The sequence below is a fragment of the Bos grunniens genome, chromosome 6 (assembly GCF_055505025.1).
Source record: "Bos grunniens cultivar Pamir isolate PY7600 chromosome 6, Bosgru_T2T1.0, whole genome shotgun sequence".
NCBI classification, from domain to species: domain Eukaryota; kingdom Metazoa; phylum Chordata; class Mammalia; order Artiodactyla; family Bovidae; genus Bos; species Bos grunniens.
In genome coordinates this window covers 37735024-37752158 of record NC_141170.1, presented here as the reverse complement: position 1 = coordinate 37752158, position 17135 = coordinate 37735024, and the positions used below count along the sequence as shown (strand labels likewise).

The 17135-nt window shown below is 35.2% G+C and overlaps 1 long non-coding RNA gene across 2 annotated transcripts in view; it reads left to right on the top strand.

Annotated features, from left to right (window-relative positions):
* LOC147370595 (uncharacterized) overlaps positions 1-6323 on the top strand; it is a 114114-nt gene extending 107791 nt beyond the window's left edge. For both annotated transcript variants that reach the window (XR_015166145.1, XR_015166144.1), the window contains exon 4: positions 6077-6323. This is a non-coding gene — a long non-coding RNA (uncharacterized LOC147370595). The remainder of the gene's footprint in view (positions 1-6076) is intronic.
* Positions 6324-17135: the final 10812 nt, after the last annotated feature.

The window sequence follows — 17135 nt, the reverse complement described above, 5'->3', positions numbered from 1 at the left end:
GCAATTAGCTTCATGACCATTGTGGTACTTCCCCACAGTATACCAAATTAAAAGGTGACAAAGGAATTACCTCTTTTCAAAGAGATTTAAGTAGTTACAGAGCCTGTAAATAATTTTTAAGAATATTACAATAGTGATGGTAGTAAATGATATTACAGATCCATCTTTACAATGTTTAAGATAATTTTAATGAACATTTTTTTCTTTCAGCTTTTGATAAAGAACCATGGCATGTCCAACATATATTCCCTCAAGTGATTTAGAAAGCAATAATGTACAGCAATAGTTAAAACACAGTAAAGTACAGCCTTCGAAACAAACAACTGCCAGTCTTTTATTGGGGAGTTTTGTAAAGAGTATAAAGGTCTTCAGGTCATTATCACAAATGTCAGTCCAGGTTGAATCAACATGTAAATGAGATTGTGAATCTCTGTAGGATATTCAGTACATTGATGTCCATCACAGACTTAAATATTGGAGAGTTGTAAATAGAAACTGATGAGCCTCACATATTACTGGAATTAATTTCAAGCCCCTCACAAAAATAAGATAAAATTTTATTCGAAGAAGGTAGCAAGCAGTGGAGCATAGTTTAAACTTATTGGCCTGCTCAATCATAGGAAAGTAATAGGTTCTGCAATTTACTATAAGAAGTATTTTTGCCCAATTCAGATGTTTTCAGATAGCTTCAAAGGCTCTAATGAGAGTAATACCATCTTCTATAAGCTATCCCTTCCATGTATTTTTCTGATCCCTCAGTATAATTTTAGAGGTCAAATCACCAATTGGGAGGTTTCCACATAGTGAGAAATGGATCCAATGGCTAGAGAAGTGTCTATTTACTTGAAGTTATTTGCATAGGTAAATGGGATTCCTTGGAGATTGTTTAAATTAGAGAAAATAAACCAGTAGCAACCTGAGGAATAGTGATTAGGTTAGGTTGAGTCTATCAAAAAAGCTATTTGATTATGTGGCTATCTTATAAATAGTCTGTTAATGATAGCAGATATTAGAAAAACATGTAAGAAACAAGAATGTTTATAAGTAAAAGTATTTTATGATCAGTTAGGCTACAGTTAAAAATGACAGAATTCAGTTTGAGCTGTAGTTAACTGAAAAGGGATTTATTTGAAATATAATGAAAATGATATGATGTATAGAATCAAAAACATCCATCTGTAATCTACATGTAGAAAGTGGATTTTTCCTACCTTAATTAGCATGTACATTTTATTTAGCACTAGTCATATGTGGTGATACTTTTTTTTAAGCGTTTGTTTATTTGGTGTTTCAAGGTGAAACTCTAGTCTTTTCATGTTAGTTTTTGTATTACCAATTACAAATTAACCAGTTTTATACATTTCTGTGAGATATAGAAAAAAAGAAACTGTCTTTAAATTTATGTATTAACTTCTTGCCAGGAGCTCTGCATTGTAAGATATTTCAATGAGTCAGAAATCTACACTCATCATTATTTATTATCTAATGAAAAAGAAAGTGAAAGAAATTTTAGCTAACTGAATACAAGAACCTACATATAGAAAAGAAAGATGCATTGTAATAATTTTGCACTTAGGCATAACATTGATAATCACTCTTTGATAGTGAGGTCAATTGGTGTACTCTTTTACAGAAGAAACTATATTAATAGCATTTAGTTTTCTCAGTTTCTCCAGTGGTAGTAGCAGTTAAGTCTTACATTCTCTCTTGTTCTAAATCACTTAGTTAAAATAGCCAACAATCGATTTGGCTTTGCTTTTCACTCTAAAGTGATTTGATTCAATACTGGATTTATAGTAATCTGCCCTGGAAACATGTTTTTCACTCTGATTTGATTCCTCTAGATGTTCTTCTGAAAAAAAAAAAATTTTCTTTATGAGACAAATGTATTTTAGATCTAGCTTATTTTCTTAAATTTTGTTTAATAAATTTATTAATTTAAATATGTATTTAAATAGTTTATTTAAATTTATTAATTTAAAAAGTTTAATAAATTTTTGAGTTAATAATTTTTCTAGTTTATTTTATCTTAATATATAATGAGAATATTATATAAAAATACAATCTAAATGTAAGATGCAAAAGGCAGATGTAGGCAAGGGTACAATACTAGATTATCGTTTCTTAATAACTATGACTTGAAAACTTTAAAAATTATCTGTAAATAAAACAGATTTCCAAAATGGAATAGCAAAGAGTCACACTCTTCAAGGTACCTAAAATGCTGACACTATCCATCAATACATCACCAGTTATCAAAACTCTTCATTGTAGCCAACCATTTATAAATTTATAAGGCCACTAAAAAAAAAAAAAGAAAGAAAGAAACAACTATTATTTAATTTCCTTTTTAAGGTTTACTCTTCAAAATTGGGATTATCCATAAATAAGTCTTATCTAATGTATATTAATTTAGGCTAATTTATGTATTTATATATACAAATAAATTATGTAAACTAAGGCAAGTAGCTAAGAGTGATTTCATGTGAAATTCATATAGAAATTATTTAAGCCCCTTCTAATTAAGCATACTTTTGGTTGCAAAGTACTATTCAATTGCAACTTGTAATATATCATCAAAAGTAATTTGTCGATCTCTAGAGTCAGTCTGCTTTTGGCAATTTGGCAAAAGCCTTTTCCAAGAAATAGCAGAAACCCTGAGGACTCACAAGATGGCAGTAGTGTAACATTAATATTATAACAATGTCTGTTATTTGTAAAAGAAAACAAACTTTGAGTCTCCAAAGAGAGAAAATACCTTTAAAAATTAACCATGGGAATCAGGTCTGAATAAAAAATGATCAGAAAAGTAGATGAATTTGACATAAATGTAATATATTAAGCTTCAGGCAGCTTAAATGTGATGATTCTTTCTTGTACCAATTTATTTGTTGCTGATTTTTTTAAATTTTTGTCATGAGGAGGTAATATAAAAAGGGCTGCTCCTTATCCTTTCTTCTTTCTTACAAGCTTGTGGAAAAGAGCAATTTCCTGATTTAGCTTTACAATTTGGGCAGCCACAGCGTAACTCTCTGTGAAACAAAAACATAAAAACATACTCTGTTTTCAAAGTTTAATAGAATATAGGAATAAGTGAAACTATACAGCACAGTTGGTGAGAGACCCATGGTGAAAGAGTGGCATGCTCACTTTAGGGGTACAACTAAGGCTTCAGTTATCTAGGCTTCAGTCTCCACATCTGTGATATGGAATTAACAGGACTGAACTTTAAGGACAATCTTGAGAAACAACTGACACACAGCTATTATTATTGTCTTAACATAGCCATGACTCTCAATGCTAGCTTCCAGAACACACTCAAATTGATATATTTTCTATCAGCTTCAAGTCTTTTCAGCAAAGATGGTTGTATTTCTCTACCCTTTTGTGGCAAAATTTACTGCACTGTTTCTCTGGAACAATCCCACTGTTTGTGTGATTACCATTTTTCCAATTTATTCCTGTATTCTATCTGAGTTATTGGTCTAGTCATGTATTGATAGATTCTAGTGTGTTGTTATTACAGAGCCTTCTCAGATTGCCTCAATCAGTTCTTTACTGTTTATCTGCACTTTTCATTCCTGTTGACTGTTTTTTACTCCAAGTAACATTGCTGAATACCTTTCTCCTTTTCTATTATATTCAGTCAATTTTAAAATTTTTGAGAAAAAAAAAAAAGCCCCCATTTTGTTACCAAATTCTCTTAATTCACATATGTGTCCAAATGGTTGCTAAATATTCAGGAAAGAATTTTGTGTACTCTTGTTCTATTAGACATACTCATGTAAAATATCTAAAGTACTTGTATAATGTGGAGCTTAGAAGTATAATTTTCTATTAGGTTGCTGGATAAAATATCAAATATCACTCATTGAAATATAATATATACAAAGTCATATATGTAAAAGTAATTCATCTTGAGGAATTACCGTAAAATAAACATACCTGTATTGTATAACTTCTGTGAATATCAAGAAATAAAAAAGTAGCTCACAAGTATGTTTCATGCTTTATCCACTTATACCCTCATGCATGCTCACTCAGTTGTATCCGTGTCTTTACAATGCCTTGGACTGTAGCCTGCCAGGCTCCTCCGTCCGTGGGATTTTCCAGGTAAGTATACTGGAGCGGCCCCACTCCAGTACTTTTGCCTAGAAAATCCAATGGACGGAGGAGCCTGGTAGGCTGCAGTCCATGGGGTCGCTAGAGTCGGACACGACTGAGAGACTTCACTTTCACTTTTCACTTTCATGCATTGGAGAAGGAAATGGCAACCCACTCCAGTGTTCTTGCCTGGAGAATCCCAGGGATGGGGGAGCCCGGTGGGCCACCGTCTATGGGGGTCACACAGAGTCGGACATGACTGAAGTGACTTCGCAGCAGTTGCAGCATACTGGAGTGGGTTGCCATTACCTCCTCTAAGATTATACCCTCACTCCTCTCTAAAAGTAGTAACAACTGATTTCTAAAGTGATAGACTTGTTCTCACTCGTTTTGAACTTCAAATGAATGGAACCATACAATTGCTTAAGTTTTCATATCTGGCTCTTTTTAGTAAACATTATGTTAACATTAGTGATTTGTCAAGTTTTTTTGTATAGTTATAGTCCATTCTATCCCATTGATGCTTAACAGTGTTTTAAATGAAGAGACTAATATATATATGTGTGTGTGTTTGTGTGTGTATACACACAGAAATTTAGATTGCTTCACATTTGGAGCTATATGAATAATCTTGCTATAAACAATATTTTAATTACTTTTGAGAATTTCTTGTGTTCACCTAAGAGTGAAATTGTTATGTCCATAACATATCACATATATTTAATTTTGTTACCAACTATAAGAGTCTTCCACTGTTGTAATATCAACTTATGTACTCATAAGTAGTCTCCAAGAATGCAAATTGCCCCATAGATTGCCCATATTTTTAATTTTAGACATCCCAGTGACTATAGTCTCATCTCAGTATCCGTTTTTTTTAGAAATTTATAAAATAAAATATTTCAAACATTTAGAAAATTGGGAAAAACTACAGGTAACACACATATGGTCACCTCAAAGGTTCTAAAATTAGTATTTTACAGTATTTGCTTCAAATCATATTTATCCATCAATTAGTCCCTATAACCATCAATCAACCAATCTTAAAATTTTATTGTGATTCAAGAAAAGTTACAGACCTTGACATACAACCTCTAAATATTTTGGCATGCCTATCCAAAAAATTGTTTGTTACTTAAGTTTTTGTTATTTATTTATTTATTGAGAAAGAGAATATAAAAGTAACTAAAATTTAAAAATCTTGTTTATAAATAGTTAAGTTTTGCCCGATGCAAGAACTGTTAAGTCAAAATTACATAAAGATATAGAAGAGCAGAGTCACTGCCGAACGTTTCCTCATGCTGTGCTTAGTCGCTCAGCCATTTCCAACTCTTTGCAACCTCATAGACTGTATCCTGCCAGACTCCTCTGTCCATGGGGATTCTACAGGCAAGAATACTGGAGTGGGTTCCCATGGCCCCTCCAAGGAATCTTCCCAACCCAGGGTCAAACTCAGGTCCCGCATTGCAGGCATAGATTCTTTACTATCTCAGCCACCAGGGAAGCTCATGAATAGGGTAGCCTATCCCTTCTCCAGGGGATCTTGCCCACCCAGAAATCAAACCAGGTCTCCCACATTGCAGGGCGATTCTTTACCAGCTGAGCTGCCAGGGAAGCCCCCAATAATTCCAAGTCCTGCGTCTCCCACAAGAGATTATCTATTTGCCTGTGTTAGAATTTCAAATAAACGGAAAAATCTGCGCTTATCTTTACAACTTGATGAGTTTGCAGATAAATATACACTATAAGAACATCACCATCATCAAATCTATAAATATTTTGTCACCTCTTATAGTTGTTTCCCATATGCTTTATTATTATTATTACATGTATATGGTAAGCACTTAACATACTAAGATCCACCTTCTTAGCAAACTTTAAGTATACAACACAGTTTTTTTTGTTTTTTTTTTTTTTAAAGCTTTTTGCTCCCTCCCCTCTCACGCTCCCTTCTCCCTCGCCTCCTTTCCAGGCGCTGCAGAACTTCAGGGGTACGGGAGCGCGGCGAGGATGGGACCGGGAGGAAAGGCGCCCGCACGGATTCCCCCGGCTCAGCCGGCTCGGGCTCCCCCAATGCCCGGAGCTGTGATTCTACAACACAGTTTTGTTCGCTATAAGCACTGTGCTGTATAGATTTCCAGGATTTATTTACCTTCTATAACTGAAGCTCTGTACACTTTAACCAAATGATAATATAGCCTATTGGAAATTGGCAGTTACTTTACTATTACTTTTCTGTACCATACTGGATGGAGTATTGAACATGTTATGGGCAAGTCTTATTTATCTTGGTAGTAAACCATTTCTGTTGTATATTTTTCCATATGCTTATGGTTTCTAGAAGTAATAGCTTAATTAGGAATAGATTTTAATAGATGTATACTAATCATCCTGATAAATAAAATATTTTCTACTTGAACTATAATTTTGTTTTCCTACCATGGTATGTATATAATGCTATAAATGAAATACTCTAGTTCATAATTTTACTAAAAGCTGATAGTTCTGGCCTCACCCTCAAGTTACAAAAATGACTGGCTGAATAGTGGAAAATGGGCTATTAGAACAATTTGTAACTAAAAAACATATTTTCTAAATCAAATTGATTTTATCTCAAATTATTAAAATGGGTATGCTTATATGGTTAGAAATTTATTTATTCATTGCCCTCAAACTTGATAACTTGAGCTTAAAAATGCCAATTTTTTAAGCTGTACCAAATGTCTAATTTAGTGCTTTATGATAAATCACAAGACACCTGTATTATATAAAATACCTATAATTATTGCCATGTTCTTTCTGAAATCTAAATTACATAAGACTGAATCCAATTCAGCCAGGACACTGCATTCACACTGATTGGAAGCCAGCATGATAGTAAAGCAACAGCTCTGAATTTAAAGTACGCTCGGTTTTTATTGCAATACCAGTTCTCAAAATTTCTCTCTGTATAGATTTAAGAAACATTACTTAAACTCATTGATCCTCCATCTTTCTGTTAAATGAAAGACCTAAGTAAATACTTTCTACAGTCACTTAAAAAATCCAAGTCTTTATGACTTAGTATTCTACAATTTCTATATGTTTTTTCCATATCTCATTTTTAGAACTCCAAAATGAATTTTTTATACTATATACTAAAACAGCAAGAGTATCCAAAGTGTTTATGTCTATGTAAAATATTTAAGCTCAAACTTGAATAGCTGATTAATGTCTAAAACAAAAACCATTTCCCCCATTTAACTGAAATCCTGTTATCAATTACCCTGTCTATAATTTGCATCATTATCACAGACACATTACCATCTGTCATATAAAACCTTAGAGATCATCTCAAGTTTATTTCTCATTTTTGAGTTACCCAAAGCCCTGTTGATTCTTCATTCCATATCAATAGGTATTCTTTCCATGTCAGTTCTTTCTGATAACTCCCATATCTGCTCACCCTCCAAATATCATATTTTATTGAATCAATCACTTCTCCAAACCCACTCTGTGAAAGCTGCACAGCTAAATATCACTTTTGTAATTTTAATTCTTTTCATAAAATCTCAAATCTCACACTTTTATTGTTCCTTCTTCAGCTTTGACTTTTTAGATATTGTATAAAAGTGAAAGTGAAGTCTCTCGGTGGTGTCCGACTCTTTGCAACCCTGTGGACTGTGTCCATGGGATTCTCCAGGTAAGAGTACTGGAGTGGGTTGCCATTTCCTTCTCCAGGGGATCTTGCTGACCTAGGGATCAAACCTGGGTCTCCTGCATTGTAGGCAGATGCTTTACCATCTGAGCCACCAGGGAAGTCAAAAAATAAAAGCATGCTCATGCTCCGTTGTGTCCAACTCTTTGTGACCCCATGAACTATAGCCCACCAGGCTCTTCTGTCCATGGGATTTCCCAGGCAAGAATACTGGACTGGGTTGACATTTTCTCCTCCAGGGAATTTTCTAACCCAGGGATTGAACCTGGTTCTCCTACATTGCAGGCAGATTCTTTACCACTGTACCACCTGGGAAGCCCAGGTGATATTAAATATTGTATAATCTTGTATAAAACACTCAGAAAAGTTTTAGTTTTATATAATAGATATTTAAAATATGCACAGCAGTAAAGTAACAAAACACAAATATACAACATTTTACATTAGTTTATAATGCAAACTGCATCAAGTTTTTATTAATGTGTCATCCTTAGAAATTACCATAACCCCTGCTGGATTTACATTTAAGATGATTGCTTCATGATCACTTTCAGAGTGATCAACTGAGCAGGATTTTAATAATCTACAAACTTTATAAAACCCACTTTCTGCAGTAACTCTATTACTTTTAGAATACAAGAACAAATAATATCTGATTATTTTATTCCAAAAAACATGGTGATTTTTTTATCTTTAAAATGTATGTTAATAATGTATGCAATGAGAACTATTTATTTCAACACATAAAATATTTTAATCTTAAAGTTATGTTAAAAATATCAAAGAAGAGTCATTTATTCTCTTAATCATGTACCATGGCTCCATGTTCTGAATTTTTATAGATATGAATAATTTAAGTGATACATTTCCAAGTGATGGGGATTTTAGAGGTAAATATATATACTTGCATTATGCACATTATATTTACATTTTTTTCATGCTCATAGTTTTAATTTGCAAGAATAAACCATTCTAATTTCTCATTATATCACCCAAACAAAGTGATGGTGTAGAAAACCCTAGAATCCTTTTCATATTTGCAAATTTTAATTAATACCCTCCCATTTTTAAAGTAAATATTAACAAATACTTATTTAGAACTTCATGTGCAGGATAACATGCTATAAAAGATTAGAGTTGGCAATGTGTTTTCAAGATCTAATGCATTAGTATAATATCCTTCCTGAAATTACTTAAAACTGAAACCTTTATGTCCAGATCTACACTTCTAAATTTTTTCAGTAAATGTTATTGGAAACAGAATTCATTATTTTAGTGATTTTTAAAAAGATGAATATTTTCCAAAATATTTATTTTAACCACGTACTCTTTTTGTTTAATTTTATAAGGGGTTTATGTGCATTTTATATTTATGTCTTAAAACAGTTTATTTATTGTCAATATAAATGATTAAGTCTCTATTTTAGGATTTAGATTATATTTTCTTGATTATGTTTTAAACTGTTAGGTACTTGACTATTTGATTATATTAAATTTTCCAAGCTTCTGGTAGAGTTTGACTCATAAAAACTCTCAAATATTCTCATTTTTTACTCAGTCATTTCAAAAACAAAACATTACTTGAGGCAATAACTTATATATTGAGCATCATGAATAATTAATTATAATTGCAGCATAAACTTATTTTGATAGAAACTTAATTTTTTCTTGCTTTTTCACTATGTAAAAAGGGGCAGAAGGTGTGAGACAGATGTAGAATAGTGAATAAATAAAACTGCATCATATGCATGATCATTTATGAAAAAAATCTCCTTGAATTTACAGAATAACAAGGGAATTAAGTAGAACAGACCAAATTCAAATTAGAACTTTCTGTTGAATTATACTGATGTGACAGTGGGGCCGTAAAGAAGGCTGAATTTTGAAGAACTGATGCTTTGAAACTGTGGTGCTGAAGAAGACTCTTGAGAGTCCCTTGGACAGCCAGGAGATCAAATCAGTCAATCCTAAAGGAAATCAACCCTGAATATTCATTGGAATGACTGATGCTGAAGCTCCAATACTTTGGCCACTGGATTCGAAGAGGCAACTCATTAGAAAAGACCCTGATACTGGGAAAGATTGAAGGCAGGAGAGGGGGACGACAGAGGAATAGATGGTTGAATGGCATCACTGACTCAATGGATATGAGTTTGAGCAAACACTGGGAGATCGTCAAGGACAGAGAAGCCTGGCATGCTGCAGTTCATGGAGTTGCAAAGAATCGGACATGACTGAGAGACTAAATAATAACATTAAATTCTAGAATTTAGAATGCGTGGAATATGTTTGAGTTTGTAGAGATAAGTCCAAGTAAATTTGAAAGACTCTCTTGTCTTTAATTTTCCAGGTGCACGTTTTCAGGTTCTAAAAGCACAATGAAGGCAGATGTACTTTGGGAAGCACCAATGTGCTTCTCAACACCTTATGTAGTTTAGACCATAGCAGCTGGAATTTATGTGCCAGAGTATAGTTTTTGGAGGGAAAGAGTGAATGTTGATTCTGTAATCCTTGGGGTTCTGCTGCTTACGAATTTCATAGGATTTAATAGGCTCAAAGAGACTGACAATACTTCTCAGTCATTTTGGTATTACATTGATGCAGTGCCTTTTGTATTCAGAGAATATATATGCATAGCTTTATGTGTGCACATAAATTAACATTTATTTAGAACTAAAACTTTTTTTTTTTTTTTTGCGTTTGGTACTTCAATAAGTAAATATATTTATCGTTTAGAGAAAACATTATGGGTGACATTTTCTGAAAACTTTGCTTGATGCAAAATGTTGTTTTCTCTCATAAATTTAACCAGATAAAAAAATCTAAGGCTACAGTTGGTTTTCCTCATATTTTATAAATATTTGTGTATTCTTTTTTACCTTTTGATACTGAAGGTGAGAACTCTATTAACATCTATTTGTCCTTTTATGAACAAATGAGTCATCTTTCTCTGAAAGTTTGTATCTAACTCACACAAATTCTTACAGATCTATGATTTTAAATATTATTTTTATTAAAAATAAGGTCTTTAAAATAATTACTTGAAAGCAATCTTTGAATCTGATTTTATTTCAAATTTAAAAGTTTGATTAATATTTTCTCATTTTTGTTAGTAATCTTATAGCAAAATATATAACGTGACTAATTGTACGAAGGCTCCAATTAATGTTTCTACTGATGTAAAAAAAAATCAAGATTTTATAATGATTACAATATTAAGAGAAATAAAACATTCAAATGTAGTTAGGAAATGAAATATGAATTGGTCACATAATTTTTAGCAATTTAGAATATAATTTTGAATTATAAGGTGAGCATTCTTTTTTCTTTTTTATTGAATGCCAAATGTCACTTTTCAAACACTATTAAAACACTGAGGCAAAACATAAAACATTTCTTATCTCAGAATTTAATACTCAAATGGGAGGAGATAAATGATGACCACTTTAACAAAAACACCACGAGCAAAAATATTTTTCAGCTAAACAGCTGGGAGCAGTCAATCTTTTTCTTGAAAAGTAGTTTTTCCATACATAGGCATAGCTGTATTTTGAAATTATAATTTCTGACACAATTAAAGTATATTGAAGATTTGCTAAATGAATAAATACAATGCATTAATATATTATATATATATAATATCCTTTAAATGAAAATAAAAATATATATTTATGGAAAAAATAATATATTCTTTTAAAAATTTATTTTTGTCTGTGCTGGGTCCTCATTGCTGTGTGGGCTTTTCTCTGGTTGCAGTGCATGGGCTTCTCATTGTGGTGGCTTCTCTTACACAGGCTCTAGGGCATGTGAGCTTCAGCAGCTGCAGGCTTAGTAGTTGTGGTTCCAGAGCCCCAGAGCACAGGCTCAGTAGTTGAAGTGCATGGACTAAGTTGTCCCATGGCATGTGGGATTGTTCTGGATCAGAGATCCAACCTGTGTCCCCTGCACTGGAAGGCAAATTCTTTCCTGTTGAGCCACTAGGAAAGCCCAGTGTTTTTTTTGTTTTATTTCTTCTTATGCTTTATATGTTTTGAGCAAAAAAAATCTATTATTTTAGTTAAGAAAGAAACAGAACTAATATAATTCCTTTAATTATGATCTCATGGCCTTTTGTTCAATTTATCTACAAACAGCCTCTGTAAGAATACACTCTGGCTGGATATAGTCATATGATTGCAATGCACAGTAGAGATTTGAGAAGACAGCTCAAAATTTGGGTGATATTAATTCATTCAAATTTAGTTTCTAATACATGTTTTTAATGTTTTGGGTGGAGGATGATCGGATGGCTGAAACACTCCTGCCTATATTGATTTCATGATGTGTATTTTTGAAAAAGTGATGGATAAAAACTAAAGGAAAATTATTCTCAATAAAAACCCAATAAATATATGAAAATTTTTGAGTCCACCCTTTATAAAATACCATTTGCATAAATAGATGCATATTTATCATGGATTTCCTTTTAAAATAAATTTAAAGGCCATAATCTAAGTGATAATTTTGTCTTATTATCAATAGACAATAAAAGTTTATTTTACTAAATCCTATGACTATAATTTAATATCATATCTATCACTGACCTTTAATGTCATTTCCTTTGTACTTATTAGATACTTACTAACTGCAAGAGTTTGTGTCTGAGACTTGATTGGAAGGCCACAGAGATTTTCCATAGCAAAACTATTATCACCCAGATAGCAGTGAGAAGAGCATGGCATCAACCACCTGCCTGCAGACAAAACGGGGCCAATTGGCACATGTACAATATAGGCGTTTTAAAGTTCATTAGGAAAGAGCTGGCAAGCAGTGGCAATTTTCCCTGGTAAAAATCCCTTGGTCTTTTTTTAGAGGAAATGTCTTTTAATTGTACATAGGAGTTCAAATGGACCACAAACCACTATAGTATATCAAGTCTCTATACAATCTTGCTACAGTTAAAGTGTAGCATTTTCATTACTTCTAATTTAGTTAATTACACTTCACCTACCTAAATTCCCATGGCTGTTTTCATTGGATGCAACAGTTAATTGCCTTGTTCCAAAGAGACATTATTGTGAGCTATTAAACTACTACTGTTCTTAGTTTCATAATGGCTGCTTTCATTCTTACTTTGAATGGATTTCTGTATCAGGGTCTTATAAACCATTAAGGAGAATAGAATATGTATGTTCTAATTCAGTCCTGATATTTTAAATGCATGAATTATGATGTGTACTAATTCTTGAAATGTTTTATCAATGATCACATTTTTATACTCATGCAACTGTAAATTAAGTTTCTGTATTTTCTATTAATTTAGATTATAAGTGTATGGTATATGTGTATTGGCAAATTACTTTGATAAATAAGCAAGGAATTATATAAAAATGAAAGTTCATTAATACATGGTAATATTGAAAATAAGCAGGATGTAGAACAATGATAATCTGACACAGGTTATATTTATTACAAGGCAATTGTAATTAAGCATAAATAGGATACATTTCATGTAAATGATTTGACTTTTACATAAAAATTAGAAACAAAGTATTTGGGGAGTCAGGTATAGAAGAGAAAAAATGAAATGTGCAGAAACAATTGGTTCTAATATCATGCTTGCTGCTAAGTCACTTCAGTCGTGTCCGACTCTGTGCGACCCCATAGACAGCAGCCCACCAGGCTCCCCCGTCCCTGGGATTCTCCAGGCAAGAACACTGGAGTGGGTTGCCATTTTCTTCTCCAATGCATGAAAGTGAAAAGTGAAAGTGAAGTCACTCAGTCGTGTCCGTGTCCGACTCTTCATGACCCCATGGACTGCAGCCTACCAGGCTCCTCCATCCATGGGATTTTCCAGGCAAGAGTACTCGAGTGGGTTGCCATTGCCTTCTCCAAGAGTCCTTAATCCATGCTGATGTACACAAATGGTCTTCACCCCTTTAGGATCTAGTGTGTGGGATAATAGGAGCAGGGAGTACCTAAATTTTGGAAGTCTTAATGACAAACTGATATTCTGCCTCCTTCACCAAAGCTTCCAGCCATACCAGAGAGGAGTGCCAGCAATTGCTTCCCTTATGACTATGACTATGCATTATTTATTAATAGTTGATGCCTGGGACACAGGTTTTCACAAATACAGTTTAAAAAAATAAAGAAAAAAAGATGGGGGGGATGACAACAGCAGAAATTAAGGCGAAGGGGGGCAGTCCTAAGATAGCGGAGGAATAGGAAGGGGAGACCACTTTCTCCCCCACAAATTCATCAAAAGAACATTTAAACGCTGAGTAAATTCCACAGAACAACTTCTGAATGCCGGCAGAGGGCATCAGGCACCCAGAAAAGCAGCCCATTATCTTCGAAAGGAGGTAGGAAAAAATATAAAAGACAAAAGAAGAGACAAAAGAGGAAGGGAAGGAGCTCCATCCCAGGAAGGGAGTCTTAAAAGAAAGAAGTTTCCAAACACCAGGAAACACTCTCACTGCTGAGTCTATGGCGAGCCTTGGAAGCACAGAGGGCAACATAACAGGGAGGAAAAATAAATAAATAATTAAAACCCACAGATTACCAGCCCAACGTTAACTCCCCCAGCGGAGAAGCAGTGCAGAGGGCTGCTTCTGCCACTAGCAAAGGGGTACTGGGCAGGGAGGCGCCAGCTGCATTGCGTAGAGGAAGGACTGGGCCTGAATGCCCCTATGGCAATCAGAGCAAACTAACTTGGGCTAGCAAACCAGACTGTAGGATACCTACCATAGGAAAATCTCTAACCTAAGACATTGCCAGGACCGTGCACAGTACAAAGGACTGAACAGAACTAGCCTGCTGCAGACCATCCCCCTCTGGTGACAGGCAGCCAGAGCCGGAAGCGGGCAATTGCAGCCCCAGAGAGAAATTATCTACCAAAATGCAAGCAGGCTTCTTTGCTAACTAAGACTTCTTGGGGTTCTGGATAGTCAACATCCGCCTGAGAAGATGCGCCAGTTGTACACCCAGAAAACTGAGTGGCAGGGATGGGGGAGGCGATAAATCGCAGCAACTGCACTCACCAAACACCTCATCACCTGAGCTGCTCGGACCTGGGAAGGGCACAAAATGTAGGCCTAAAGGAGTCTGCACCTCTAAGGACTACCCGAGTGCCTGAACCTGAGCGGATTAGACCTGGGAAGTGCATGCAGCCCAGGGCCGGCCTCAGACGGTTCCTGGCGGAGCAACCTAGAGCCTGAGCAGTGTGGGCAGGGAGGGCACATGCGCCATGAGTGGGGGCAGGCCGAGTGTGGCTGAGACACTGTGAGCACGTGTTATTGTTTGCAGCGTCCCTCCCTACTCAGAGTGACTGAACAAGTGAACCTAAAAAAAAGTGTCCACCACCGCCCCCCTTGTGTCAGGGTGGAAATCAGACACTGAAGAGACCAGCAAACACAAGAAGCTAAAACAGAGGGAACCACCTTGGAAGTGACAGGTGCAATAGATTAAAACCCTGTAGTTAGTACCGTGACTGATCTGATCTGATCTGATCTGATATAGAAAGAGGCCTATAGATCTTGAGAAATATAAGCCAGACCAAGGAACTATCTGAAAATGAACTGACCCCACACTGCCCACAATAACACCAGAGAAAGTCCTAGATGTATTTTTACTATTTTTATGATCATTCTTTTTTTTATTTTTTTTAAATTTTAAGTCCTCTATTACTCCTTTATTTTTCACTTTTATACCCTACTATTACTTTAAAAAAAAAAGACCCTATTTTTTAAAGCAAACTTCATATATATATATATTTATTTATTTATAATTTTTGTGACTATATTTTTTTTCTTCTTCTTCTTTTCTTTAATATTGTATTTTTTAAAATCCAACCTCTACTCTAGATTTTTAATCTTTGCTTTTTGGTATTTGTTATCAATTTTGTATCTTTAAGAACCCAATCTTCAGTACCCATTTTTACTTGGGAGCGAGATTACTGGATTGACTGCTCTCTCCCCCTTTGGACTCTCCTTTTTCTCCACCAGGTGGCCCCTGTCTCCTCCCTACCCCTTCTCTTCTCTACCCAACTCTGTGAATCTCTGTGTGTTCCAGATGGTGGAGAACACTTAGGGAACTGACTACTAGCTGAATCTGTCTCTCTCCTTTTGATTCCCCCCTTTTATCCTCCTGGCCACTTCTGTCTCCTTCCTCCCTCTTCTCTTCTTTGTATAACTTCGTGAACATCTCTGAGTGGTCCAGACTGTGGAGCACACATAAGTAAGTGATTACTGGCTAGCTTGCACTCTCCTGTTTTGCTTCCACCTCATCTCATTCGGGTCACCTCTAACTCCCTCCTCCCTCTTCTCTTCTCCATGTAATTCTGTGAACCTCTCTGGGTGTCCCTTACTGTGGAGAAACTTTTCATCTTTAACATCTTTAGATGTTTTATCAATGGTGCTGTATAGAAGGAGAAGTCGTGAGACTACTGTAAAAATAAGACTGAAAACAATAAGCAGGAGGTTTAAGTTCAAATCCTGAGAACATCAGAGAACTCCTGACTCCAGGGAACATTAGTTGATAGGAGTTCATCAAATGCCTCCATACCTACACTGAAACCAAGCAGCAGCCAAGGGCCAACAAGTTCCAGAGCAAGACATACCATGCAAATTATCCAGCAACACAGGAACACAGCCCTGGGCTTCAATATACAGGCTGCCCAAAGTTACTCCAAACCCACTGACATCTCATAACTCACTACTAGAGAAGGCAATGGCAACCTACTCCAGTACTCTTGCCTGGAAAATCCCATGACGGACGAGCCTGGTAGGCTGCAGTCCGTGGGGTCACTAGGAGTTGGACATGACTGAGCGACTTCACTTTCACTTTTCACTTTCATGCATTGGAGAAGGAAATGGCATCCCACTCCAGTATTCTTGCCTGGAGAATCCCAGGGACAGGGGAGCCTGGTGGGCTGCCATCAATGGGGTCGCACAGAGTCAGACACGACTGAAATGACTTAGCAGCAACTCATTACTGGACACTTCATTGCAGTCCAGAGAGAAGAAATCCAGCTCCTCCTACCAGAGCACTGACACAAGCTTCCTTAAACAAGAAACTTTGACAAGCCACCGGTACAACCCCACCCACGGCGAGGAAATGCCACAATAAAGAGAACTCCAGAAACTGCCAGAATACAAAAAGGCCACCCAAACAGCAATATAAACAAGACGAAGAGACAGAGGAATACCCAGCAGGTAAGGGAACAGGATAAATGCCCACCAAACCAAAAAAAAGAGGAAGAGATAGCGAATCTAACTGATAAAGAATTCTGAATAATGATAGTGAAAATGATCCAAAATCTTGAAATCAAAATGGAATCATAGATAAATAGCCT